This window comes from Pseudopipra pipra, chromosome 7 (genome assembly GCF_036250125.1).
Source record: "Pseudopipra pipra isolate bDixPip1 chromosome 7, bDixPip1.hap1, whole genome shotgun sequence".
In the NCBI taxonomy this organism is placed as follows: Eukaryota; Metazoa; Chordata; class Aves; order Passeriformes; family Pipridae; genus Pseudopipra; species Pseudopipra pipra.
Window position 1 is genome coordinate 6,695,878 of NC_087555.1, and position 25,454 is coordinate 6,721,331.

Sequence of the window (25,454 nt, forward strand, 5' to 3'; positions counted from 1 at the left end):
TGCACTGGCTGGAGTTCTCCCAGTTCTGTTCAGCCATGGGTGTGTTCATTGTAGAGCAATTCTGTGGTGAGCAGCGACAGGACCTGAGGGAATGGTCTCAAGTTGTGTCAGGGGAGGTTTAGGTTGGATATTAGAACAAGGTTCTTCCCCCAGAGGGTGGTTGGGCACTGAACAGGCTCCCCAGGGCAGTGGGCACAGCCCCAAGCCTGACAGAGCTCAAGAAGTGTTTGGATGATGCTCTCAGGCACATGGTGTGACTCTTGGGGTTGTCCTGTGCAGGGCCAGGAGTTGGACTCTGATCCTTGTGGGTCCCTTCTAACTCATCATATTCTGTGATTCTGTGTAATTCTTGTGTGTTTTGATGAATAGTTTAAAATAACCATGCTTTCACCAGTTAAATGTATGGCTACAACTCACAGACAACTAAAAATAGGTCTACTCCACCCCTAGTGATTGCTATATTGGATACACTTAAGGAAAGCTGTGTGAGAGAGGGTATCTTGAATACTGGCAGCATTAACCAATCTCAGGATAAGTGTTTGATTGTTGCCCATTTTCTCAGGTAACCTACTGTGAATCTCTCCACATTGCAGCTGTTCTCATCCCTAAACTGCCAAAGCGAAATTACTGGTTGGACAATCAAGTTTAAAATTGGCCCCAGCATTTTCATGTAGCGCTGCCAATCTTTTCCCAGGCTCCTGGCTCCTGACTACTGCCCAGCATTGCCCAGTATCAGGCAGAACTATCATTTCTAGTCTGCTGGATCATTATCTGGATGCTGTTGATGTTTGCCTGAATTTCAGTGTAGTGGGATTTAATCATAGTCCACAGAAGGGAACCCTCTCATCATTTTTAGGAGAGCAGCAGTCAGGGCTCTGTTAAGGCAGGGCAGGCACAGACTCACCTGTGTGTGCTGCCTCCATCCCCTGGCACGGGCACCTCCGCGGGCTGCCCTCCTGCTACCTCGAGTTTCCACCTCCATGTGTTCATCTTGCTTCTGGCCCTCCTGGCCCTGAACACTTGTGATGCTTTCAGCTCCTGTTTTGTCCTCTCCAGACTGGGCTAATCAGCATTTCCTTGGGGAATTAGCAGCTGTTGTTTCCTTTCCTGGGCAGAGGTCAGGTCCATCTTTAGCTGTTAGAAGGTTTGGCATAGAAGTGGCTCTAAAGCAGCCCCTCCAGCTGGAGGCCCCAGCTCTTTACCATCCCAAGATGTGTGCAAGTGGTCAGTTTATTTTTCAGAACCCATCATCTGTCCTGAGTCGGGGGAGGCAGCTGCCCTTTGGGTTGAATTGGAGGGTTTTCAGAAGTACCTGCATGGTGATGCCTCCAAAGGAATCCCATTGGACTTCTGGGCAGGTTGGCAGAGGTGTAAGGACTTTTTTGCACTGGAATGTCCCGTCCCAGCCAGAAACCGTCGTGCCTTTGAGGACATGCCACTGTACCTGTTTTAGAAATCTTGATACCAAGACTTTTAAGCTGACAGCATTTAGGCCACAGTAAATCCAGGTGTGTTAGGAACCCTAATTTTGTGAATAACACACACAGCTCTGGCTGTCACAGTTATCTGTTTAAGGGAGATTTCTGCCAGTCTCCCAAGCCCTTGCATCCTGTGTCCACAAGTGTTTAATTTCCATATATAATTACCAGAACTCTAGATGTATAAAAGGTATTAATCAGGAAAATGCAGGTATTGGATTTTGTTGAATTGAGGTAATCTGTTAATTGATTGAAGATGATTCACTGCAGGTTGTGGTACTGAACTCTAGATATACTTTACAATACTTCACTGTTATAATGATTTATGGACTTGTCATTTTATCTTATATGAGGAATTGGGTAAAGTGACCTTGGAAGGATATTTTCATGATTGTTTTTAATACATAAAGGGGAAAAAAAGGCAGAAAAAAAAATTACCCAAAGTACTGCTACACTATATAAATAATTTAGAACTTCAATAATGTTGTCAAATGTCTGTGCTGTAAACAGGATTTAGACAGATATACTCTGCATAAGGAGATTCTGGCTTTTTACTTCTTTGAACATTAATAAAACCTCTCTGAGTCCATTCCCCAATTTAAATAATGAATGAGCTATTTTCTTAGCTCTCTCTCCAATATATACCCTCAAGTAATGTGTCTTATGCACTAAATAAAAGCTGGGAGCATTTTTTGGTTTATTTCTTAGTGTCATAAGAGTTATATTTTTATGTGCCTGTATCCATAGTCCCAAGGGCATATATTAATACTTGGAGAATGTCTAGGAGAGGTAGGCTGCTGCACAGAAAATGGCAATGCCATGTCCTTTGTTATTTCTTTGAATGTGATAGTGGTTCCAAATATAGCAGCAACAGAAATATCCTTTGCTTCCCTTCCCAGAACTGCCTTGAAAAGACAATTTCTGTATTCTGCACAGAACTGCAGCTCTGGGATAAAGCTGTGATGCCAGCCTGCATTTTAGATTCCCAAAGCCATATGTCCATGCTGGCCTTAGGTCTAAATGATTCTTTACAGTCTGCATAGTCTATATGCAGGAAAATGGTAGGACTTAAGAAATCAAGTTAAATGCCTTTTAGACCCAGATGACTTTGCTTACTCATCTGCCTCCTTGCTTAATCAATATGTGCCTCCCATTCTGAACCCGAGGATTGTTTGATGTTTAGAAAAATTGTGTGTTATTAATACAGTATTTAAAATACCTTGTGCTTTACAGATCTAGCAAAGGATGCTTGCTACATGCAGAAGGGTTTCCAACATTATTTTAGGCCTGAAATAATGAGTTAGGAGAAACAAACAATATCAAGAGAACAGAGTCAGGAAGAACTGAAAGTTATGAGCAGTATGAGCTGATGTATCTTCTTGGTATAGCTGGGATGTTTTAAACTATTATTGTTTGGGGAAATAAAAGCCTGAGTCTATATCAAAGTAGATGTATTGCATACTAAATTTTAAGAAGCAGAATCTGATTTTCTCTCTCTCTCTGTTTTTTATTTTGTATAAAAAAGAGGAAAAGCAGGCCTTAACTGAGACTACAGGTTCCAAGGTGCTTCCAGCAGAAGGTCTGGTTTCCACATCTGTATGGATCTGTCCTGAGTCTCTAGAGAAATGGATCCTTCTGCACAGCTGTGGTTATTCAGGCTGCATGAATTTGGTGCCACTCCCCTCCTGTGGAGCTGAGTGTCACTGGGGACGTGACCTTATAAAGGTCACAAACACCTCTAGGGCTTTGTGATACCACCTCCACTTTTTCCCTTCTCAAACCCTGAACCTCTCCATCCTTTTGTCATTTGCCCTGCACCATATTGGGAGGGAGGAGTCATTAGTGATGTTAAAAGCTACAGGGAAAAGAATTTTTAATTTTGAATTATCAATTACTATTCTACCATGTGTAGTTAGGGAGCAGAGTTACTAAAAAGGAGGAAGGTCTGTGGGAGGAAGGTCTGTGGCCCACTTTACTGCCAGGCATTCATTTTCAGTGCCGAGTTAGTCTGTGCTGGCTGAGGTTTCCAGTTCAGTTTTCAGGCAGGGTATGTGACTTATGAAGGCTTTGTACTCCTAAATCAAGGTCTGTTGTGTTGGCCTGGATTAAGAACAAAGAAACAATTCCAGACACTGGATATTTAGTGCTGTGTTAAGATCTAGTGAGCAGAAGGGATTGGTATAATAAGGAGGATGTGAATTCTCTGCTGCAGCCTTACTATGGTAGTAGAATATATCCAGATCTCCCTGGAACTGAAATTGTATGGTTGCCACACCCCACAGGATGCAAAACACTTGTCTTTCTCTGCAGTCTAGAATAGAAGGGTGGGTTTTAGTATCCTTTTTTGAAAACAAAAATCTTTTGCTCTACCCTTTCCATGGAGTTATACCCATGGCACCATCTTAGGATCCGATTTAACCAGGGCACTGGGTTAAGAGAGGAAGATTATCTGCCTTCTGATGAAAGCTGTGAGATACTGGACTTCCTTAGGGTTGGCAAGACGTTGCACTGGCATTATGGAACTGCAGCCAAGCAATGTGGGAAATGCAATTGCAGGAGCAAGAAAGGGAACTGCCAACCCACCCACCTGCTGTGTCCTGTGGGAGGTCACTGAGCAGGTGATAAACCTGAAACTATGCCAGTTCACTGGTTTAATTTCTTCCTAAATCTCTCCTGTGGAGAGAAGGCCTCTGTCTTCTACATTCTCTTTCCTAGGCTATGGGAAAAGGGGAATTTTTTCCTCTTCACCAACTTCCACAGGAAATTCTGTATGGCTTCCAAGTTTTAGTAATTAAAACAGTGCCAGCAAAACCTCTCTCTGCAGATCACGTAAGAACATAATGGGATCAACTTCCTGGATCTCAGAGCCCCATTGAACTTGGTGTTACAGGTGGAAGTTTTTTCTCAACAAAATTCCATGTTTGAGGCCAAGTTGGTTTAACTGAGATCAAGTAGTGTTTTCCATTTAGCTCAGCTTGTGTGATCATTCACACACTGCAAAGGAATTGGTATCCCTTGAACTTTTGTATTAATTCTCTTCACAAGTAATACTAGGGTTGGCTCTTTTATATTAATCCAGTAGCAATGTTTAAATTAAAGTTTTAGTAGTGAATCATCATAATCAAGCTACAAAATAGAAAGAAGTAGGAAATGGTTCATCTAAAAGAAATATTTATTAAACAGCTACCATTTTCTTCCCAGTAGTTGTCCATGGTTAGCTCAAATTACTTTCTGTGTAAAAGAGCTGTCCTGCTATTTTCTTGAGAGCTATTTTACTTTGGGAACCTGTCAATTGTTTTTACATAAGGGAATTTGTGATATGAAGGAAGGTGACAGTTGGTGTTTTAGATGGTTCTGCTTTGTTTTCAGTATGTGTTTTGGAAGAAGTAGCAGAATAATTTTAAAAGCTTAATAATTTCTCTAAGGAATATTCAATAATTTTCAAATAATAATGTAAGTTATTTCAATGTTACTTAAGTTCCTTAACATGGTGAAAAAATGTATATAGGTTTTTGCAAGTGGTGAGTTGTGACAAATGCTAGGAAATCCTGCTTTCAGCTAAAACATGCCAGTGTGTCTTAGGTCTCTGTGCTCTAGGAGGCTACTGTATCTCATTTGGAAGTTTCCATTATATTTAGCAATTGTTTTTGAAGGCTTGCTCCTCCCCCCAATGAAATACAGAATCATAGAGCTGTAGAATTTAGGTTGGAAAAGACCTTTAAGTTGAAGTCCAGCCATTAATATAACCCTGCCAACCCCAGCACTAAACTGTCTCCCCAAGTGCCACGTCTACACACCTTTTAGATCCCTCCAAATATATTCTTTTGGTGTTTACTGTGGTCTTGTTTAACCTCCTTACTACACATAGTATTTTCTGTTCTCTATTTTCCTTCTCTCCCAAGGCCACATTCTCACTAGATGCTTCAAGTGATATGTTGGAATACATTTGTCCTAGTGGTAGGGATTGGTATTGGAACAGCACAAACTGCAGTTCATGAGTTAATATCCCACCTCATTCCTGGATGGGGAATCCTCCCAGGAAGGGTGTGTCACACACAGCTATGTGCCATTGAAATGACTTTGTGTCTTTGGTTTTGTTTTCAGTTGAAATCCTGTAAGATTCAAATATAAGCTGAAGTGAGAAGATGACAAACAATAATAAAGCTGGATTTTTTTTGTTAGGACTTAGCTCCTAATTTTGTTCATGCAGGGCTCTGAACTCTGGGAATGTGTTCTGAAATGTTCAGCTGGAGGGATGTGACCTGAAGAGGTCATTCACTGACTCCCTGGAATGGGATAATTCCACATTTTTATGCAGTGCTGCGTCTCATCTACCTGTAAATGATATTTCTCATCCAGCCCTGTTCCCCACCTGAGTCCACCAGAGGCTGAAGTGCTGGCTCTTCCAGGAAGGATAGCTGACTCTTTTTTGTCTGCTCTTACAATCCTCATCCAGAGAGCAGGTCTGACAGTTCAGGCTGCTTTTGTGAGCAACACAAATCTGTTTATTTTATAAGATTTAGCAAACAAAATGAGGATTGTGAGATTTAACTCTGACATGTAAATGTCTCGACTGATGCCTGCAAGTTGGGGAACTGTTTATCTTATTTTTAAATGGATTCCTGAAGCTGTGGTGTGTAATTTAGTGTGGATGCAGCAACACTGCATTAAAGGTTGCTGAGAGATGCAGTATTTGTTTCTCATCCAAACCCAGGAGAAGGTCACGTGTGAGTGCTAATAACATACCCTCTGTGTTGTATCAGGACTTGGTAGAAAAATCACCAAATTTGTAAAAGAAGCTGTCAGAAAACTCTTATTTTAATGCCTGATTGTTCAGGACCATAAATAAACAACCTGTGGATTTTTTCCTCTCTGTTAGTAGGATTTTTTTTTTTTTTTTTTTAGTTCTTGCATTTTCTGTGTTCCTTGAATGATCTTATGTCACATGAAACAAAGCACCCAGGGGTCCTGCTGTGCTTGCTTTGACTACAAACTTTCGGGTTTGGGATTTAAATTTTTTGGTTTAGTGTGGAAATTATGTGATTTTCCAATCCAAACTTGATTATGGTTTTTGATTTCATCTGAACTTTTGAGAGGGCTGAATTCTGCTGTCAGCATAACAAGTGCCTTGGGCAGTTCTTCAACAAATTCTTCATGATTTGCATTGTGAAGTCCTTGAGTCACATATATTTTTCTTCATGCTCAGAGCCAAGTAGGCCATCAAGATTTAACAAATAAAGCGAGTAATGTTTATTAATAATCCTAATTCCTTGTAGATTTTTTTCATGGAGAAATTGGGAAGATTAATTAGGTACATGTTTGTACAGTGCTTTCGAGGTGTAAAGTAGGATGTAAGTGCCAAGTATTATTATTACTTAAAATCTCTTAGGAAAAAGTAGATATTTATCAGGAGCTGTAGCAACGTGATGATGAGACATCACAGAGAGTTTTTGGAATCGGGCATGTTACCTTTTATACCAGCTAACTAGCCACACAGGAGAGATGGGCAAGGGCAGTTGTTTAACTGAAATGTGAAACAGCAAATCGTGAGAGCTTTGAAACGTGCACAGGTAAAATTCTCATGGTGGTGTTGGTTGCTCAGAGGTATATTCTGGGTTAAGGAAATAGGGCTTCAGGAAAAAAGCTGGTCTCACTAAATGTGTGGGAATAAGCTTTGTGAAACCACCACTGCTGCCGGGGCTGGAACAGAGGGAAGCATCTCCTACCAGAGATTGATCAGGAGCCATCCTGTGGGCAACTCGGTGGGTTAGGCTGGGGTAAGAAGGGCAGAGGAAAGAGGTGGATAATGCAGCCTCTCAAGGCCTTCTGCTGCCTGCACAGGGGGTTTCATCCTCGTTAGTGCCATGAGCAGGTCTGAGAGGTGGCATCTGCTGGGGCTGTCACAGCAGTTGTACTTCCTTTAGGCTGGAAGTAGGTCTTTTTCTATATTGATGAAGAACAGAAAAAAGAGTGGGTTTGTTAAATTAGGATGCAGACCTACTTAGGAGGACCTACTGTCCTACTGCAGTGAAGGAAAAGTGTGCTTGGGAAAGGGCTTCTAAATCAGAACTAAGCCTGCTACACTAGAGGGATGCTTGTTCTTCAGCTTCCTGCCCTTTGCCTTTACATGAGGGGAAAGGAGGCACTGGCATCCTCCTGATGTACTGAGCTCAAAATTAAAAGGATATCCTGCAACAATATACAAAAAATTCTTGCAAGTTAGTACTGAATTGAAAAGTTGCAGCCTGGTTAAATCATGTCTGTAGATGCAGGGGTAGTTCTGCAACATTTAGAGAGGGCTTTACCTGTATGGCAGGAGGAGGCTGTCTAAAGAGCCCAGAGCTCTGAGCTGGGGGTAAGATGTGCCTGCAGCACTCGGGTTGTTCTTTACTATTAGCCAGTGGAGGTGTTTCTAGATAACTTGACATTTTTGTTGTCTACATATGTGTACTTTGCTGAGCTCAGTCTGTATTTTCTAAAAGCACCTTATGTTAGAAATCATGGGTTTTCTTTTTGGCATAATGTCTTTGCCCTTAGCTTTTAAGTGCAAACCACACTTAAGGTAAGAGTTTGTCAGGCAGCTTTACTGTGCTCCATAATTCCTGGCATGGCAGACTGTTTTTTCCCTTTGCATGGATGATGTATTTTTCTTTTCAAGGCCTCTTCTGTGATTCACCTCAGATGACATGCAGAGTGAGCCTCAGACATTGTACCTGATCTCTTTCCTTTCTTATTCAAGGGCATCTTCCACGCGTGGAATATTACAGAAAATATCTTTGTACTGGAAGGCAATTATTGGTGTCTCGGTGCAGAACTATTCTCTGGGGGGAAAAAAAAATTCAGTTCTGAATTTTGACAGGTGGATTTACTGGCAAGTTGCTTTCTAAGCAGCAGCTTTCTGTAGGATCTCCCTTAAAAATAGAAAGTGTTGTATTTCCTTCTCTGTACTGATGAATTTAAGTTATGTTTTAAGACCCATAATATGGCTTGGTACACACTCTCTACTGGAAGGATTGTGAAGACATTTGTTTGAAGGTGGTTTACTTGTGATAATTTGGGAGCATAGCAATGACTGTACAGATTCTGCTTTGTAGCAGGAAAAAGTCACATCCACCTCTTAGGGAAAATGAATCATTACTGTCCTAGAGAGGATCCGTTTGTGGTGGTGGGTAAGGCCAAGACATCTGGAGATTGGTGTGCCCCCTTCCAGCTTTCAGGCCCCTTTCTGAATTTCCCTCCTGCAAAAAACCAAGAAGCTGTAAGAGACCTAGCTGTCTTGTGGCAGCAGACCTGTGAAAACGGTGCTGCTAGAAGATAGTACAAAAGCTGTGGAGGGAGGCAATTTTCAGAGAACAGATTGTGCAGCAATAATCTATTTACCTTTCTGTGTTGTTGTGATGGAACAAGATCAGATACAGTGGTTCAGTGTTGGATTGAGTCTTCAGTGTCTGGGTTTTTCCTGCCCCTCACTCTCAGGTCCCACAGAGATAAGCTGTTTTCTCAGTGCTTTTAGTCACTTCTTATTTCTGGAAGACAACATCTGAAGAGTATTGCTCTTATGAAACATGTACATCAAATTTGCTACTTGAGGTAATTTTAGAATTATTAGTGTTGTAAGAAATCTTCTGAGAGCCTGTTCTCTGTCCAAATTCTCCTCCCTGTGAGAATGAGCATCTGAAAGCAAGCAGGTGGGGTGACTTAGATGGCCTCAATCTCAATATTGCAGTGTTAGACTGCTGATGCTGCCAAAAGCAGCAAACCTCTTATTTTTTACTCAGTCCCTTTTCCACCCTCTTCACTGCCCTCACACCTGTAGCAGCAGTTTCATGTGGCTGCTCTGGGAACTGGGTCTGAAGGGTGATAGAAATTAAAATCAGCCCAGTAAAATGAAGTTCAGTTTTAACACAGATATGTTCCCTGACCTTGGTTCATTGTATAGGTCTCACTCCAGTGGAGTCTTATACACAAGGAAGGAGTTGTGGTGGAAAAGCAAAGAATGGGGCTGTGGTGTTTTTGCAAAGTGTTGATTCATTGTGGCATGAGGTGTGTCTAGAAACGGTTTGAGGACATCCTAAAAGCCAGGGATTACTCACAAACTGTGGATTCATCATCTGTATATCTGTATTACATTTGGTGGGTTTGCTGTTTTCATAAGTATTTTAATATGTCAAGGAGAATTCCTCTTTATCAAGTATTTTCACCAGCTGTTTTTGAGGTGCATTGTGGAACATGGAATACTCAGAATAATCTGTCTGCATGTACACAGTACACATGACTTACACATAAGCAGAGTTTACTCAATGTGGCTGTAGGAGTTATAGGTATTTTGAAAACAATTTTACCTTTCAGTACTTGAGACACTTGTGCATACAGTGCAGAAACTCTACCTTTAAAAATAATTTCTTAGCCAAAATTCTATTAGAGTAGATATATCTTAGGCTGTGTGTGAACGAAAGCTAAGGATCCAGGATGTAGTCTGTGGAAGGTTTTCATATCCTTTCTCAGGCAGGAAAACATGGCAGATATAAAATATATTAATCTGTGCCTGTTATTTGGCCTGGGGCCACAGAGGGCTGTCAGCATAAGTAGGAGCAAATTACTGTGGCAGTTCCCACACTGGAGTCCTGCTGTGTTAATCCAGGGCTTCAAACAAGATAATGGGAAACCTGGATGGGGAGTGTGATACTGAGGGCTCTGCTGTGGAGGGTTCAGCAGGATCATACAAGCCCTGCCTGGGACTCCTGGCTGGCCAGGCTGCCCTGATTTACGTGCTTGATTTCTAATGAAATGCAGACCCAGCCATGCACATTAGTTAGGGCAGTGAGACTGGCACAGAGTAAATCATAGGATGCTTTGGGTTGGAAGGGACCTTAAGGTTCATCTTGTTCCACCCCCTGCCATGGGCAGGGACACCTTCCACTAGCCCAGGTTGTTCCAAGCCCCATCCAACCTGGCCTAATGACCAGCTGAGGAGAAAGGAGCCACTTGAGGAACAGAGTGGGCTTAGTGGTTGTGCTTGATGGGGAGCAGGGCTGGAGAGTAGTGGGTTCACCAGCACTAACATGTTTGCAAAAGCAAGGACACAGGCCCATGTGGGCTGAAGATGTAAAATAGTGGTAAGGATCTGTTGCTACGTGCCGTAGTCTGTCTCACATACTGTTATTCTTTTATTTTCACTTTATTTCCTATTCTTTAGCAGCTTTTGAAACTGTGTCTGCTGGTGTTTAGCCTGTATGCAGTATTTAATAAATAATTGGTGTGTTGATGGGTTATGTTTCTCTGATTTGAAAGGATGGGCATGGTTTTTAGTGGTTTAATCAAGATGCTAATGCCATGGCAGTGTTGATTTAGTAAGGGAATAATCTTTGTGCTATAAAGCCTGATAAGACCCTACTTTGTTCTCTTGCCTCATTAAAGTGGGCATTCTGCACAAGCAGGGAAACATCTGCCCTTTGCAAACCTTACAATGAGAGCCCAAAATTAGTGCTGGCCTGAACTTTGCATATAAACCAGGCTTGCTGATGTCATTACACCCATGTGGCTGTACCTGGATGCAGACATTAATTCTCTTGTAAGCTAAGTATAAATTAAGTACGATGCTGACACCCACAGACATTTGTAGAAGATCTCTCTGGGCATTGTTGTACTGCCAGTGCAGAGATTTATGCTTTCATGCCTAGATCTCCCACTTTATTTTTAAGCTTTCCAGGCTGTTTTTAGGATGTTGCTGTCTGTGGAATTACTTCTTCAGTCCCACCCTCTTTTGCTTATTGCTTAAGCCAAAAAGGGCTGGTAAAGTACAGCTAAGGAGAGTAGACAATGGCAACAGGTGGTGCAGACGTGAAGGACAACTGAAAGAACATAAATTCAAAATGTTAAATTTTCATAGATTTTTGCTTCTAATTCCCCTGCTAATACAGTGTAAAATTTTTAAATAAAAAAATCTCATTCAGTGTTGTTGTGACACCAGGATGTTCCAGAGGCTCATGTCCAGAATAAGGATTAGTGGATCTGATTTCTCTTTCTGATACCCTGGGCCAACCTGCTGTCTGTCAGCTGGCAAGTCCTGTAACCTGTCTGTACCTTGACTCCACGGTCATAATTTGCTCTGACATAACTGTGCCTGTGCCACCATACTTTTTCAGGTCCGTTTCTTTGCAGGTTTCCATGCCCAGAATAATGTATGGTACATGCAGGTACATTTCTCACAGTGTTTGGGTTCCTTTTAATAGTCGTTTTAACATAACTCACAGAGATAATGGTATGCTGAATAAATACATTAACAGTATTCATCATTGACATAATCTTGCAAGCTAATTGATTTCAGAGGTGTTGCAAAACCAAGTTCTTGCTCATTTTTTAATCACTTAAAATATACACACTTTGCTTAGACTTTAAGGGATGATTAATGAGTTTCATGATCATTTGCATGATCATTGAGAGGTGTCTCAGTTTTGTATTGACATTACCTTACTGTGATCTTCCAGTGGAATATGGAAATGTGATTTAACGCTTGTCAAGCTTTCTAGCAGGCACAGAGACTTCAGTGGCTAAAGCTCCAAGCTCTTTGGAGCAGCATCTCCAGATCCACTGTGCTTTACTGAGTTGAGTCCCATTTCAGAAACCTCCTATGATATTAGAATGTTGGGTTTAGAATGTATTGGTCATTGTATTTCTTTCAAAACCATACATACTTCCAGTGTACAGAATCACAGAATGGTTTGGGTTGGAAGGAACCTTAAAGAACATCATTCCAACCCCTCTGCCAGGGACAGGGACACCTTTCTCTAGGCCAGGCTGCTCCAAGCCCCATCCAACCATCTTATATTTACAATGTCATAATCCCAACTATCAAATACCAATATTTCAGCTGATTGCTGGGTGTCTGATAACCACTCTGAGTATGTACAGTCTTAGTGTGCTCTCCTGTGTCGAATTTAATTGAAATTTTAGGACACCTGTTTGGTGTTCCTATGTCAGATTTTGGACAGAGCTGCTCTGCAATAGCTGGATGTAGCAGATAATGTGCCAGGAGCTGTGGCCTCCTCCCAGTTATCCTGGATATCTGACACCTCATTAGTAGTGCCTGAGTTCAGGTGAGCATTGTTACCCAGATGGTAACGATTCCAGTTTCCACCCAGCAGAAAGTAACCATGGTCTATTTGCAGGGAGCTGAAGCATTTCTCAGGAAACTTTCTATGGTTTGCTAAAGAAGCATTAAAATACAGCTGGTATGGTTGAAGGGATGGTAACTCACTGTATTACATTGCAGTTTGTAAACTGTCTATTTGTCTGCAGTCACTACTACTTAGTCCAGGATAAATCTCCCAGTCAAGAAAATGCTTTAAGCTGGAGTTCTGATATCTCTAGGCTATAATTTTTAACATCAACAACCCTTCATGTGAGAAAGAAACCACAGGCTTCTTCTCTCAGAAGTTAGCACGTTTTTAAATGATCCTAACTGACTTGCACTTTTCATATCTGTGTAGTTGTTCACACAACTGCAGGAGTGAAAGCAAGTCACCCAAATGTGAGATACACATCAGAGCTCTTCTAATTATTCTAGACAGCTAAAGTGCAACGTGAAGATGTTATCCTATGAACAGTTGGCCCTCATGTAGTGTTTCCTCCCTTGTGTGAAGCATCTTACAGAGCTGGCACTTGTGCAGAGTGTGAACTTGATCTTAATGAGAGGAGAAGCAGTGACACTTTAAATGAAGGGCTCATATCAGTCATGACAATGAAATGTGCAGATGCTCTTTATTAAGAGCAGAGTAATTACATTGTTTTTCTTGTACTGAGTACAAGTGCTGTAGTTTAAGCCTTTTTAATACCATGTTATCAATGGCTGAAGTCAGTTATTTTGCTATATGGGCTATTTAGCAGGTGGTTTATTATGATATATGTTTCCCTAAAGATATTTTTGACATGTTTGTGAACTACACAGGAAACCTTGTTGACAGACCAGTCATCTATTGCACCTGTATTAATAGTTCAGGAGAAATATCTTGCAGCTCAGGATTTAAATAAATGATGCTTGATGTTCAAGGCCAGGCTGGATGAGGCTTGGAGCAACCTGGTCTAGTGGTCCCTGCCCATGGCAGGGGGGTAGAATGGGATTATCTTTAAGGTCCCTGCCAATCCCAGCTATTCCAGTGAGGAAAATGGAGCACAGCTGCACCTTGGGAGTGTGGCAGTATTTTTTTCCATATGCAATATTAATACAGTTTTATTTCACTGTAGCTTTGGTAGTGATCTATTCAGTTAGTTGTCTGCCTCACTTGGAAATACCAGATTGGTTTTTGAACTGCCAACAGCACAAAATCCTCTTTCTTTTCTCTCCCCTCGGTGCCACTTCACTGCCCATCTGCATGGCCTGGGAGTCCTTGCAGCACTTCCCACCCCTGGGGCTGTTCTAGGCAGAGCTCAGGTTCTCCCTGGAGGTTCCTTTCCTCCCTCCCTGCTGATACATTTTTGTGAGGAACACATGATAATCCAGAAGTGCAGCTTTATTTCAAGAGCAGAGCTGCCTCAAGGGGGAGACTATTCTACGTACCAAGATCTACATTCAAAGTCAGCTGGGAATGTTATGAATTTGGGCTGGGCACATTGATAAATGAATTTGGAAAGCAACAGTTTGACTTGGGTTAATGGAGTTATACGAACAAGTATTTATTATATAAATCATTTTAATCTTAGAATGGATGTTATGTTATTAGAAAAAATCTCTATAATTTTGTAAACCTTTTTTTTAACGCTGGAAAAGAGAGCCCAGCACTGTTTGGATCTTTGCTGAAGTTAAACCATTTGGATGATTTGCAATACAGGAATTTAAATTCAACGCTTCTCCCTGTTTCTCAAGTGAAACTGTGGTACTTATGATTTATGTGGTGACACCATTAACATGCATTTTGGAGTTAAGAAATAAAAGGAAGTTAGGATTTGTGAAGGATGTCAACATTTCAGGATTGTAGGTCAACTCTTCCTGAGAAGAAAACTTTTCCAAGGTTATGGAATTCACTGTGAAAGAAAAAACAGTCTGAGCTGCTGTGGAAGTGCATGTCTTGCAGACTGACTCCAGAGTGGTTTGTTGGGTGGGCAGGATAGGAAGAAACAACTGAAAATCCACAAAGGATTTTTCCTGTCTTTCATCACAACTTTGCTAAATTCATATTGCTTCCATGGTGTATTTCCACTTGGAGAAGCTGGGATACAATCAAAAAAGTACAGTTTTCTCAGCAAATGTGAGAATTTCTTTTTGAAGGAGAGGCTTTTTCTTTTCTTTCAGTGCTTAGCTCTTGGCATGTGTGGAGTAGCTCGTTGTCATTCCTCTCCATAGCTGTGTTGGTAGCACTGGGGGAATTGCTTATTATGCACATGATGTTCATCTTGCTGCTGCCTCTTCCTTCTCTCTGCACAAAGTTCTTTGTGGCTTTTCATAACCTGAAGGTGGGAGCTCTCGAGGTACATGCTTTTTCCCTTGTTTCCACAGCCCCTTGCAAACGGCTAACTGGTGTAGCTGGGCCATTCACAGCCTGACAGAGAGAAAAAAGCTGATGTGGCAGCTTGAGAGAGTTTTTCTTCATCTTTAAGCAGAACTTAATTACAAATACCTTCTTGAGTGTGGGTAGTAGCCTTTTTCCTTTTGTGCTTGGTCCATGTAGGCAATGTTTAAGTAATATGTAATTTTAAAGTAATAAATAGCTGTTTCACAGTGTCATATCAAGGCAAACTGCAGAGGCTCTGCATGAATCAGAGCTGTTTGGTTAGTCTGACATACTGTATCCTTGAACTGGCAAACATAAAGAAATCTTTCCAGCCAGAATATTTAATAAGTAATGGTTTGGATAATGTGAATCTATGTATTAGCATCTGGTGCAGCACTGAAATTTATGTGCAGTTTTAGCTTTGTGAGCCAATGGTTCTGGAAACTTAGGATTGTCATTCTTCCTAATAGCTACCAGTAATGCTGTGTTCCAAAATCCAACCCTGAGAGCTGCAGGGCATGCCTGGGGGAAAACTGCAGTTACCTCTCAGGAAAGATTTCAGTGTTTGAGAGTTGGTACCAACTGGGGAGAGCTGGTCCTGTGTCTTAAGGAGTCACTGAACTCGACTGATCAAAATGTGCCTGTCATGAAGACTTCCCTGGAATCTGGAGATCAGGCACAACAAGCAGGGCTAGGGTATGGCATGCCCTGCAAGGTAATTTTTGGATTTGTAGGAGGGATGAGCCTAGATAATAACCCTGACTTCAGCTGAGGCAAAGGAACGTATTTGGAGCAGAGCTTGTGGCTTTGCTGTCTTCTCTATTAGAAAGGGCGTATGGAAACAGGATTTCTGACTTTCAGCAGTACATGTCTGCATTTGTGCATTGTGCCTATTTCCATAACCTATCAGGGAAATCTTTTCTGTGCTTTGGTGGTGAAAATCTCATCTCCATTTAACAAGTTCCCCTGCTGATTCCTGTTGGTCCTGAAATCAGGTGGCAAGTTGGGTGAAAGCTGAATGTTGTTACTTAAAAAGAAAGTATTGTAAAGGAAGAAGAAAATTCCCCATATTTTAAAAAAGCAGGTTACCTTCTCTTTGGTTGTGTGTAGTAACTAGTCGAGTGCTGTCTGAAAGAATTCCCATAATAAGTCATTCCAAGCTGATCTCCTTCCTGCTCCTGTGGTGTTCCATCACCAAAGGGGGTAAGTAATTAAAGGAATGGGCAGCCTCAGAAGAACCTTCTTATTTGTTTCTGGGATCATGATTCAGTCAATATAACGTGTACAGACTTGTGCTTGCAAAATATTTCCCTGCTACACCTTTTCTTACTGTTTTTAACTATTATCTGTTTTAACTGATCCCTGTTAGAATATGCTAATGGATTTTCTATTAATTTAATCCTTTTGGATGGAAGAAGGAAGGAGTAAGGCTGCGTTATTAAGGGAACCTGGCGTGTTTCATATCAGTACTGCTTGAGAAAACAACCCCTCCAAAGAGAGAATCCAAATCAAACTGTAGTTCCACTTCCAATCTCTGAGGCTTTGGGGAAAGGAACAAGACTGAGTGTTTACCTTGAGTGCTGTAACCATTCCCGTGGAAAATCTGAGGTTGTCCTGCCTCAGAAATGGCACAGCAGAGTTCAGTGCCTCTGCTGAAGGTCAGTGTCTGTCTCTTCATACTTACTCCTAAATTGCCATTCACTACTGTGAAAGGTCTTGTGAGGGTATAAATGCAATTTCTAATTTTCTACTGTGTGTTCATGGTCACAGGTTGAGGATCCAGTTAAAGTATTTGCCATAACAAAATTAGTTCCACCTTTCCCTGGAGATGGCTGACTAGCAAAGGAATTTGTGTGTGAACCCTCAACGCCTGCAGCCTGCAGTTCTTTGGAAACTGCTGAAAATAGGGTGATGTAGAAGGGTATAAGGGTTGTGTTTGGTTAAATGACGTGTTCTGCAGCAAGGCTAAATAACACAAATTTATCTCTTAGCACACACTGGTGTGTGGCCTTCACCAGGGTATCCCTACACTTAATGCATCAGCCAGTGTCTCATGGAAAGTGTTAGTAACTGATGTATGTGGTGTTTTCTCAGTGAAAAGTGGATTGACTTTTTGGTCTCCTCATTTGGGTTTTTTTTTTTCTCTCTCTCTCACATTTATTTTTTTTTTGTTAATAGAGAATAAAAATCTAGTTTGCCAGCAAGTTATTTCAGGAAAGTTATAAATAAAAGAGAATACATTGCAGTTAAAGATCTTCCTGGCTAGAGACATGCATGGATATTTTCAAGCATGGGTATTTGCACTGATTTCCCAAAGACTAGAGTAAGCACCAACATTAGGCATTCTTTAATGACCTGTAAAATTTCATTTATCTATTTCTCTTCCCTTAGGAATAACAAATCTTTTCCTTAAATGTGATTACCTTATTTACAGTTTTCTACTGATCCATAGTTCCCTTCTGTACTAAAGCTAGGGCAGAAAGAATGCATTTTTCACGTTTGCATTATTTTCTTCTCTAATTCACTAGAAACCAAGACACACAGACACAAAATCATAGCTTTCAAAGAACTTGATTAATGTATTTATTTCTGTACATATGCCCCTAATGTTGATAATTTCATCTCCAGTTTTGAAGACTGTGAATGATGTGTTGGATACAGCTGCTAGCATTGAGAATTACTTTTTTTAAGCTTCAGGTCAAATTTAAAGCTTTTAGAACCAAGAGCATGTAGTATCATAGTCACTGAAATCAGGCTGGTGACCATCAGTGAAGAAAAGGGATAGTTCTCTGAGACTTAATGCTGTGGTTTGTACAAGCAAATAGACTTGTAGTTTCAAGTGACTTTGTACACAAAGACCAAAACAAAGCAATGCTGTTTCCATTCCTGATTTGAAAAATGAGGATACTGTGGCTGGTGTGTTTATTCCATGTGCAGTGGTTGCTGTGCTGAACTGGGCTGAAGGGCTCAGCAGTACAGAGATGAAGCACAGCGCTCATAATTTAAGGTTACAGCAGGCAGCAGTGAAAGCAACACCTGCTCAGTGACTTACAGGACCTTTCTTCCATCTCTTACTTCTCTCCCTGTTGTACCTGACCTTGTGTCTGCTCCGGCAGAACACTTCTCTTTCAAACACTTCTAAAAGTGTTCTTTGGTATTTGCTCATGTGGCATCAAATAATCTGCTAATTCTCCGAGACAACTGCATGTTTAGTTGTGTGCAGTTTAAAATTAGCAGTCCTGAGTTCAAGACACACTTTATAATAGTGAGCAACATTTTGTTTAAAGAGGACTTTAGTCCCAGAAATAGGATTAGTGAAGGTCTACAACTGTGAGGGCTTTCTAGAGACCGTTTGCTTGGGGCTCTGTACTGTTCACTTAATAGCGAGTGAGGACAAGGGGTTACGGTAATCAGGAAAAAAAAAAAGGAGAGAAATATCCTGCTTGGGACTGAACTGTAATGGGTGAAGAAGCATATAGAATCACAGAATGATTTGGGTTGGAAGGGACCTTAAAGACCATCTCATTCCACCTTCTTACCATGAGCAGGGACACCCTCCACTAGAGCAGGTTGCTCCAACCCCATCTAACCTGGCCTTGAACACTTTCAGGGATGGGGCAGCCAAAACTTCTCTGGGCAACCTGTGCCAGGGCCTCACCACCCTCCCAGGGAGGAATTTCTTGCCAATATCCCGCCTAACCCTGCCCTCTGTGGGTGTGAAGCCATTCCCTCTGATCCTGTCACTCCGTGCCCTTGTAAATAGTCCCTTTCCACTTTTCTTGCAGGCTACCTTCAGGCACTGAAAGGCCACAGCTAGGTCACCCTGAAATCTTCTCTTCTTCAGGCTGAACAATCCTAATTCTCTCAGCCTTTCCTCTCTCTCAGCTGTATGAAAGTGAAGAGCTGCTCCTGTGTGAATAGTCACTGCTGGTGCTGGGATAATTCTTTGGTGATTAGTTTAACTCTTTGACCACTGGTTGATGGTCCTCACTTGGAAGTTTCTTTGTATTCATGCTTTCCTGCTCTCACTCTAACTGGGTTTGTAGTACTAAGTCCCATCACAGTGTTTACTTTCCTGCATCTGCCAAACACTTGTATTTTTTCCTGCTGGGAAGAGAGCGTGGGTGGAATTTGCTAATCTGAACAAGTAGTTATGCGTTTCAGTTTATTTAAGCTATTCTTTAATGTGTGATGACATGATTTTGTTTTGACAGATGAATGTTGTTTCTGTAGATCTGCAGTGACAGTGCTCCATTTTGACTTTGTGCTGTCAGCTTGGTACATTTATCCTGACACTGTTGTACTTCATCCTGATACCATATTCTTGATTTGACATTGCAATGCCACCTCCATAAATTTGTATTGACGTTCATAACTCATTTTCTTTATATTTTTTTTTCAAAGTGAATGAAAACCTGACACAGTTAGAATTGGGAGCAATACAAAGGCAGAATTGTGGAGATGTGTCACAGAGGAATGAAAAGGGCAGAGACGAGGCTCAGTGGGGAGAATCCAGGTGTGCAAGATTCATGGATGGTGCTTAGGGGGAGTGACGTGACATTCTGGGAGGGGGCCACCTTAGAGGAATAAATGTGTTCTCCTGGCACATTGTCAGCACAGCCTGAACTTTCTCAGCTCCTTTGCAAAGCCTCCAAATGAAATTTGGATATTTGTGCCCCAGAACGTGCTCTGCTCTCACCCTCCAGGATCACATAATCACGGGCTGAGCACCGCATGATCGCTGTTATGGGAGCAATCGTTTCCCCTTGATATCATTATTGACTCAGAGCTGCACATCAATAGCCAGGATTCAGCATGTGGGAGCTGCACAGCCAGGCAATACCATCCTTTCCTCTTTTGGGTTTCTTATTCCTTAGCTACTCTCTGCACTACATGTGTTTAATGTAAAAGTTGTTCCAACTTTCCTGTGAAGTAGAAGAAATAACACATCCAGGATACAGAAACATTATGTACCTTAAAATTGTTTAGTTTAAAATCCATCTTCTTTTTTTTTTCTTAAATAAAAAAAAAGATTAGTAATTTAATGCCTAGAATTTTTTTAAATCAAATATGTTGCAAAGTTCTTTTTTTTCTCCATACTTGAGCATGCTTCATCAAAAGCACATGAAAATGGAGCCAAAGTTAATGACACACTTGTATCTCCATTTTGCCATCATCATAAAATCCTGAATCCTACTCCAGATGATTAGTAAATAAGATGAAGTAATTCAGCTGAGAGAATTGACTAACTACAGTGCATGAACTGTAATTGTGATATTAATGTCAAATAGAGTTAATAATTTCCAGTTCTATTCTGCTCTGGAGCATGAAGTAGTTTTCCCTCTGAAACCCCTATGCAAGTAACTGGAACCTGGGTCATGAGGTCCTAACCAACCAAATATATTCTGGCCAGAGAACTGGGAACACAACATTCATGTGCTTTTCTATTGCAGGATTCCATAATGCAGATCATGAAGAACATCTTTGTTGTTGGAGGTGAGACTGGATATAAGGAGAGACTTTTTTCTCTGTTAAGATGGCCCAGCACTGGGACAGGTTGTGTAGAGAACCTGTTAGTCTCTATCCCTGGAAGTTTTCAAGTTTTTTAGGATTAAGTCTTGAGTGATTTGAGTGCAGATGTGGCAGTGTCATAGGTCAAAGGCATTATACCTTTGAGATCCTTTTCCATTTTCAGTTGTATAAGGTGGTAAAAGTCCTGTCCCTGGCTCCATGCTGATCCCCTCAACCCAACAGACTCATCATGGAGGCTCTCCACGTGCACAGTGGTCAGCAATTCCAGGCTGGAGAAAATAGACAAGGAACTTCAAAAGTGTCAGTGTGTTCTGTGCAGTTTCTGTGCTAGAAGGTTGGTCACGTGCCATGGGAAACAAGGGGTTAAATAGAGCACGAGGTACCAGTGAGAATGGACTTACCTGTTCCAGTCATTCTTGATTTCTCTCCATTATTACACTTTGGAAAGCTGTGGTTTCACCTTGACATCTAGATAATAATTTTTATCGTATGTGTACTTAAAATTAAACCACTTCACATTTTTTAAAGCAATTGGAAAAGAGGAAAAAAAAGATCAGTGTGTTTTTCATAAGAACTTTCTTGTCAAGAGTACAGAACTCACTGAAATGGCAATGGAGAAGTTGGGGGAGGAGAGAGGAGAATTATTATTATGCTGTATGTCACAATCTCTGCAATTAATGTGATGTATTTGTTATGTCTGCCAGACCCTGGAGATCCCCACGGAATAACAGTGAAGACTGGCAAAAGGCTTCTTTAGTTTCATATGTCCACTTTAATATTTAGCATGAGTATTACAGTTTAGATTTTAAACTTTGCTGAAATGATTTTTCAGTAGTTTATTGCTGGTCTTCAGCAACTTGGAGGAGAGTGGGCAAAATTATAACCTGAGAGTAATGGTGACTTTTTATTTAAATTTTTTTTTCATTTGCAGACCTAAAATTACTCAGCAATTTCTGCTTGGTATTCCAATGTACCTACAACAACTTTTAATTATGGGCTTTTCTCCTTTCCACCTCCACCTCTCTTCTTTTAGGGAGATGAGTTGGTTAATTGTGCAACATCTTTGACTCATCTCTTCATAATTCTTACTTAGTTACCAGGAAACATATGCTGGTGTTACACCTAATGATTATATTTTGAAAGTGAAATCTTTACAGCTATCAAGTGATAGTCTAGCCCACAAAATTCTGATTTATCACCTCCATGTGGGACTGTGATTTTCATTTGGTAAGTAGTGCTTTACCAGCATCACAACCTCAAAGACCCCAGTTTTATTAAAGCCTCTGGATTAGCCTCTCAATTACCTTGAGCTCCAGTTTCAATTAGACAAAACTTGGAAGAAATTACTGGCCTGGAAAGGTCTCTGGAACAAAAGAAAATGAGAAATCACTTCTTTTCCAGCAGGCATTGAAACAAATTGCACTTGGAATTTCAAGTGGTCTGGGCTAAGCTGGGCTGCAGCCAGGCTGGGTTCACTCTGCTCCTGACACTGCTTCGTGGAAGAGCAGCATGGCAAATAGCCCAAAACTGCAAGTCAAGTGCCCCACAGAGGGTTTTGGTAATCCTTGTTTAGTGCAGAACTGAGAGAGCTCGGTACGGAAGGTATTAGTTTGGGAAAAGCCCATCAGGTCAGATCTATGGGGATCCATATGGATACTGCCATTGGAGGTCTGCCAAGTGTGTCCATAGATGCATCTAAATACATTTTTTTTTTTTATTTTTGCTATAGGGTTGCAATTGAAAATCTCCAGAAGTAGCCCAGCTGTTGCACATCTGATACATGGCTGGGCCCGGAGCACGCTGCTCATATGGGTCACTAAGCCCAAAAGCTTTAAACTTCCCAGAATTTCCATTTATACACTAGTGTGTATTTAAAAGTCATTTTTCTTTTTTTTTACTGTTTGCTATAAGATAGCGTCTGAAATTGCCTGGCTTTATGCTGTGCTTAAACCACAAGACATCTGTAGTAACTGTTTGGTAATGCTTATAAAATTTTGACTACAAAGCTGCATAGAATATGTGAAGAATAAAGCCATGAATTTTAAAAAAAAGAGAGGTAGAGAGGAAAAAGGAAAGAAAAAATGTACAATTAAAGATCAATTAACAGACAAATTTATTAAAATATAAATATGAACGTCCATTATCAACCAGGAGAAATGTACTATTTTATTGAAAATGGCAGGTAGTGATGTAGACCCTAATTCTGTAATCACATTTATGAGAACACTCCTTCCTTTGGAAGCCATTAGGATGCAGTGTTTGTCTTTACACAGCAGTGTGCCAGTAGCTGAGTCTCAGGACTGTATTATAGCATCAATTTTGAGCAGAACTGTCCATTAATCAATAATAAAACCTGCTTTAAAAAATCCCTAGCTGCTTCCCAAATAAGCTAGTGATTCATTGTTAAATGGAGCATTGGTATTTTAACAAAACAATTCCCAAATCATTGAAATTAGGAAAACCCAAAGTTTGTTTTTTATGTGTGATAGCTTTCAACAGGGTTAATTGTAGTATGTCATTTGGTTTATTAGCTTTGCAGCTTCCCTCTGAATTCACTATTTCTTTGCAGAGCTGTGATGTGCGTTCGGGCAGGGGGGAGGGAAAGGATCAGCAGTCTATCCAGCATTTTGTAAGAGATGGAAGTAATTTGATCTGAACATGCTTGATCACTTAATACCCCAAGTATTATGGAATGATTCCCTTTTCATAGTCATACATTTTCATTTTCTTCTCATATAGTTTAAACGTGATGGGAATTTCTTTGCCACCTATAAAAGGAAAACTGAGTTTGTAAAAATGCAATATCTAGATAAGTCTTATGACTCCTGTTCTTACAGAAATAAGAAAAAAACCTTTGCATGGTTATGTGTATGCATGTCCTTTGCTCTGGCACTACACTGAGTAGGTCTTTGCCTGTCTATACTGACCAGAAAACACCAGTACAGTCATGGAAGGGACCATACAGGGACCTGCCATGGGCAGGGACACCTTCCACTAGCCCAGGTTGCTCCAAGCCCCATCCAACCTGGCCTTGAACACTTCCAGGGATGGGGCAGCCACAGCTTCTCTGGGCAACCTGTGCCAGGGCCTCACCCTCACAGGGAAGAATTTCTTCCTTATATCCAATTTAGCCCTGTCTTCTGTCAGTTTGAAGCCATTCCCCCTTGTCCTGTCACTCCAGGCCCTTGTAAATAGTCCTGCTCCAGCTATCTTGGAGTCCCTTTAAACACTGGAAGGGGCTCTAAGGTCTTCCCAGAGCCTTCTCTTCTCCAGTCTGAACAGCCCCAGCCCTCCCAGCCCATCTCCATAGGAGAGCAAACACGACATAACTAGTGCTGATTGCTGCAATGGGATTCAAAGAGAGAGAGGGAGGGAGAGTGGTAGCACTCAATGCCCTCTTCCCATATGTTCTTGGAGCCAACTGCTTTACCCAGTGAATTTAATAGTAATCTCAGAGGAAAACCCTGCTGCTGAAGCAAAGGCAGGCAACACTTAAATGATTTTAAATATAAAGTACCACTGCTGTAATTAAAAAAAAAGAAAACCAGAATGTCCGTTTTTTTATTTTGTGATCAGAGCGCAGGTAGTGGAGAAAAACAGGATGCTGGAGAGAAAGCAGGCTTGACTTAAAGTCAAGTGAAACCTTTTGAAGTTGGAAACAAACAGCCAGGAGCTGCTGAGCTTGGTGTGCATGTCACTTTACTAATCCTCACACATTTTAATTACACCCAGCAAATGTGCCGTTCTCCTCCCGCTGCTTCACCAGCAGGATGTTGTAACAAGGGCTCGTGTCCCAGTTGACTTTAATGACTCGATGGAGCATTCTATATTACAATCACTACAGAGTTATGTTAAAGCACAAATGTTGTGAAACAAATTACAGCGGTCAAAATAAAGAAGGAATGAATGAGGCAGATTAGCTGGCATGCACTGGTTGTTTTGTACTGCTCTAGTCATGCAGAGCAGCTGTAAATACAGTGTAAACAGCCACAAAGGCCTCAATTATTCTCCTACTTGTTCATGTAGATTAGTATGATCTTGCTCTATAGCCAAGTAATTTAAACAACAATTCTGGGAACGACTGATGAGGTTCATTTACACCAATGTAAATCTATAGCTGCTGGTTTCTGATTAAAGTTTTATGTATTGAGCTGTTCATCACTCCTTTTAAACATTGCTGTTTGTTGAACTCAGAGATGATCTTTATCTATTTAGTGAAATGGGAGTAAAATCTGAGGGGTTTTTTTAGGTGCTTATTCTTGTAGCATATCAAACTGGTGTATCAGCTTACAGCAAATCTTCCAAGAGACTAATCTTATATACTTTTTAAAAGATAATGGTAAGAGAAATTGTCTACTACCAAGTAAGCAAAGTGAGATAGAAAGGTTATATCTTTCAATACCAATGTGAATTTGAATTCATTGTAGAATCAATAATAGAAAGTTTTCACTGAATTGTTCCACAAGAGCTATGATTAACTTGATGGCTTTCAGGTTGGAATTAAAAGTAATCAAGTATTTGAAAACATGTTTGTTCTTAAACTTTATTGGGCATCCCATTGGTGGGAGGGGATTGTGGTAGTGCACTAAGACAAGTATTGCCATACTATTTGGCTCATTTCAGGCTGAATGGCACTTTACTTCATAACCAGGATTATTGATTTTTATGGGGCTGTTCCTTAAGAAAACTTGTAGGTAACTTGGTAAGGATGCACCATGGCCTGATGTGGTTTGGAGTTCCGACTAATAAGTCACAAAAGGCATTCAAGAGAATGGCTGAAGGTTCTCGAGCTTTCTTATTTGCAACACTATATTTCTTTTTGTAGGACTTGTTAGTGAAGGGCTCCTGTAATAAATCTTGCTTAGGTAATGAGAAAATGCATTGACTGCAGGGACTGTATTGACAGGACAGGGGGTGATGGCTTCAAACTGACAGAGGGCAGGGTTACATGAGATAT

The 25,454-nt window shown here is 40.9% G+C and overlaps 1 protein-coding gene and 1 non-coding gene across 5 annotated transcripts in view; both read left to right on the top strand.

The window, feature by feature from the left end:
* The window catches only part of SPAG16 (sperm associated antigen 16), a 385,479-nt gene that overhangs the window by 113,306 nt on the left and 246,719 nt on the right, over positions 1–25,454 (top strand). The window lies entirely within an intron of this gene.
* Positions 1,952–2,014, top strand: LOC135417658 (small nucleolar RNA SNORD78). The gene has a single exon (XR_010432176.1). It is a non-coding gene; the product is annotated as a small nucleolar RNA SNORD78 (small nucleolar RNA).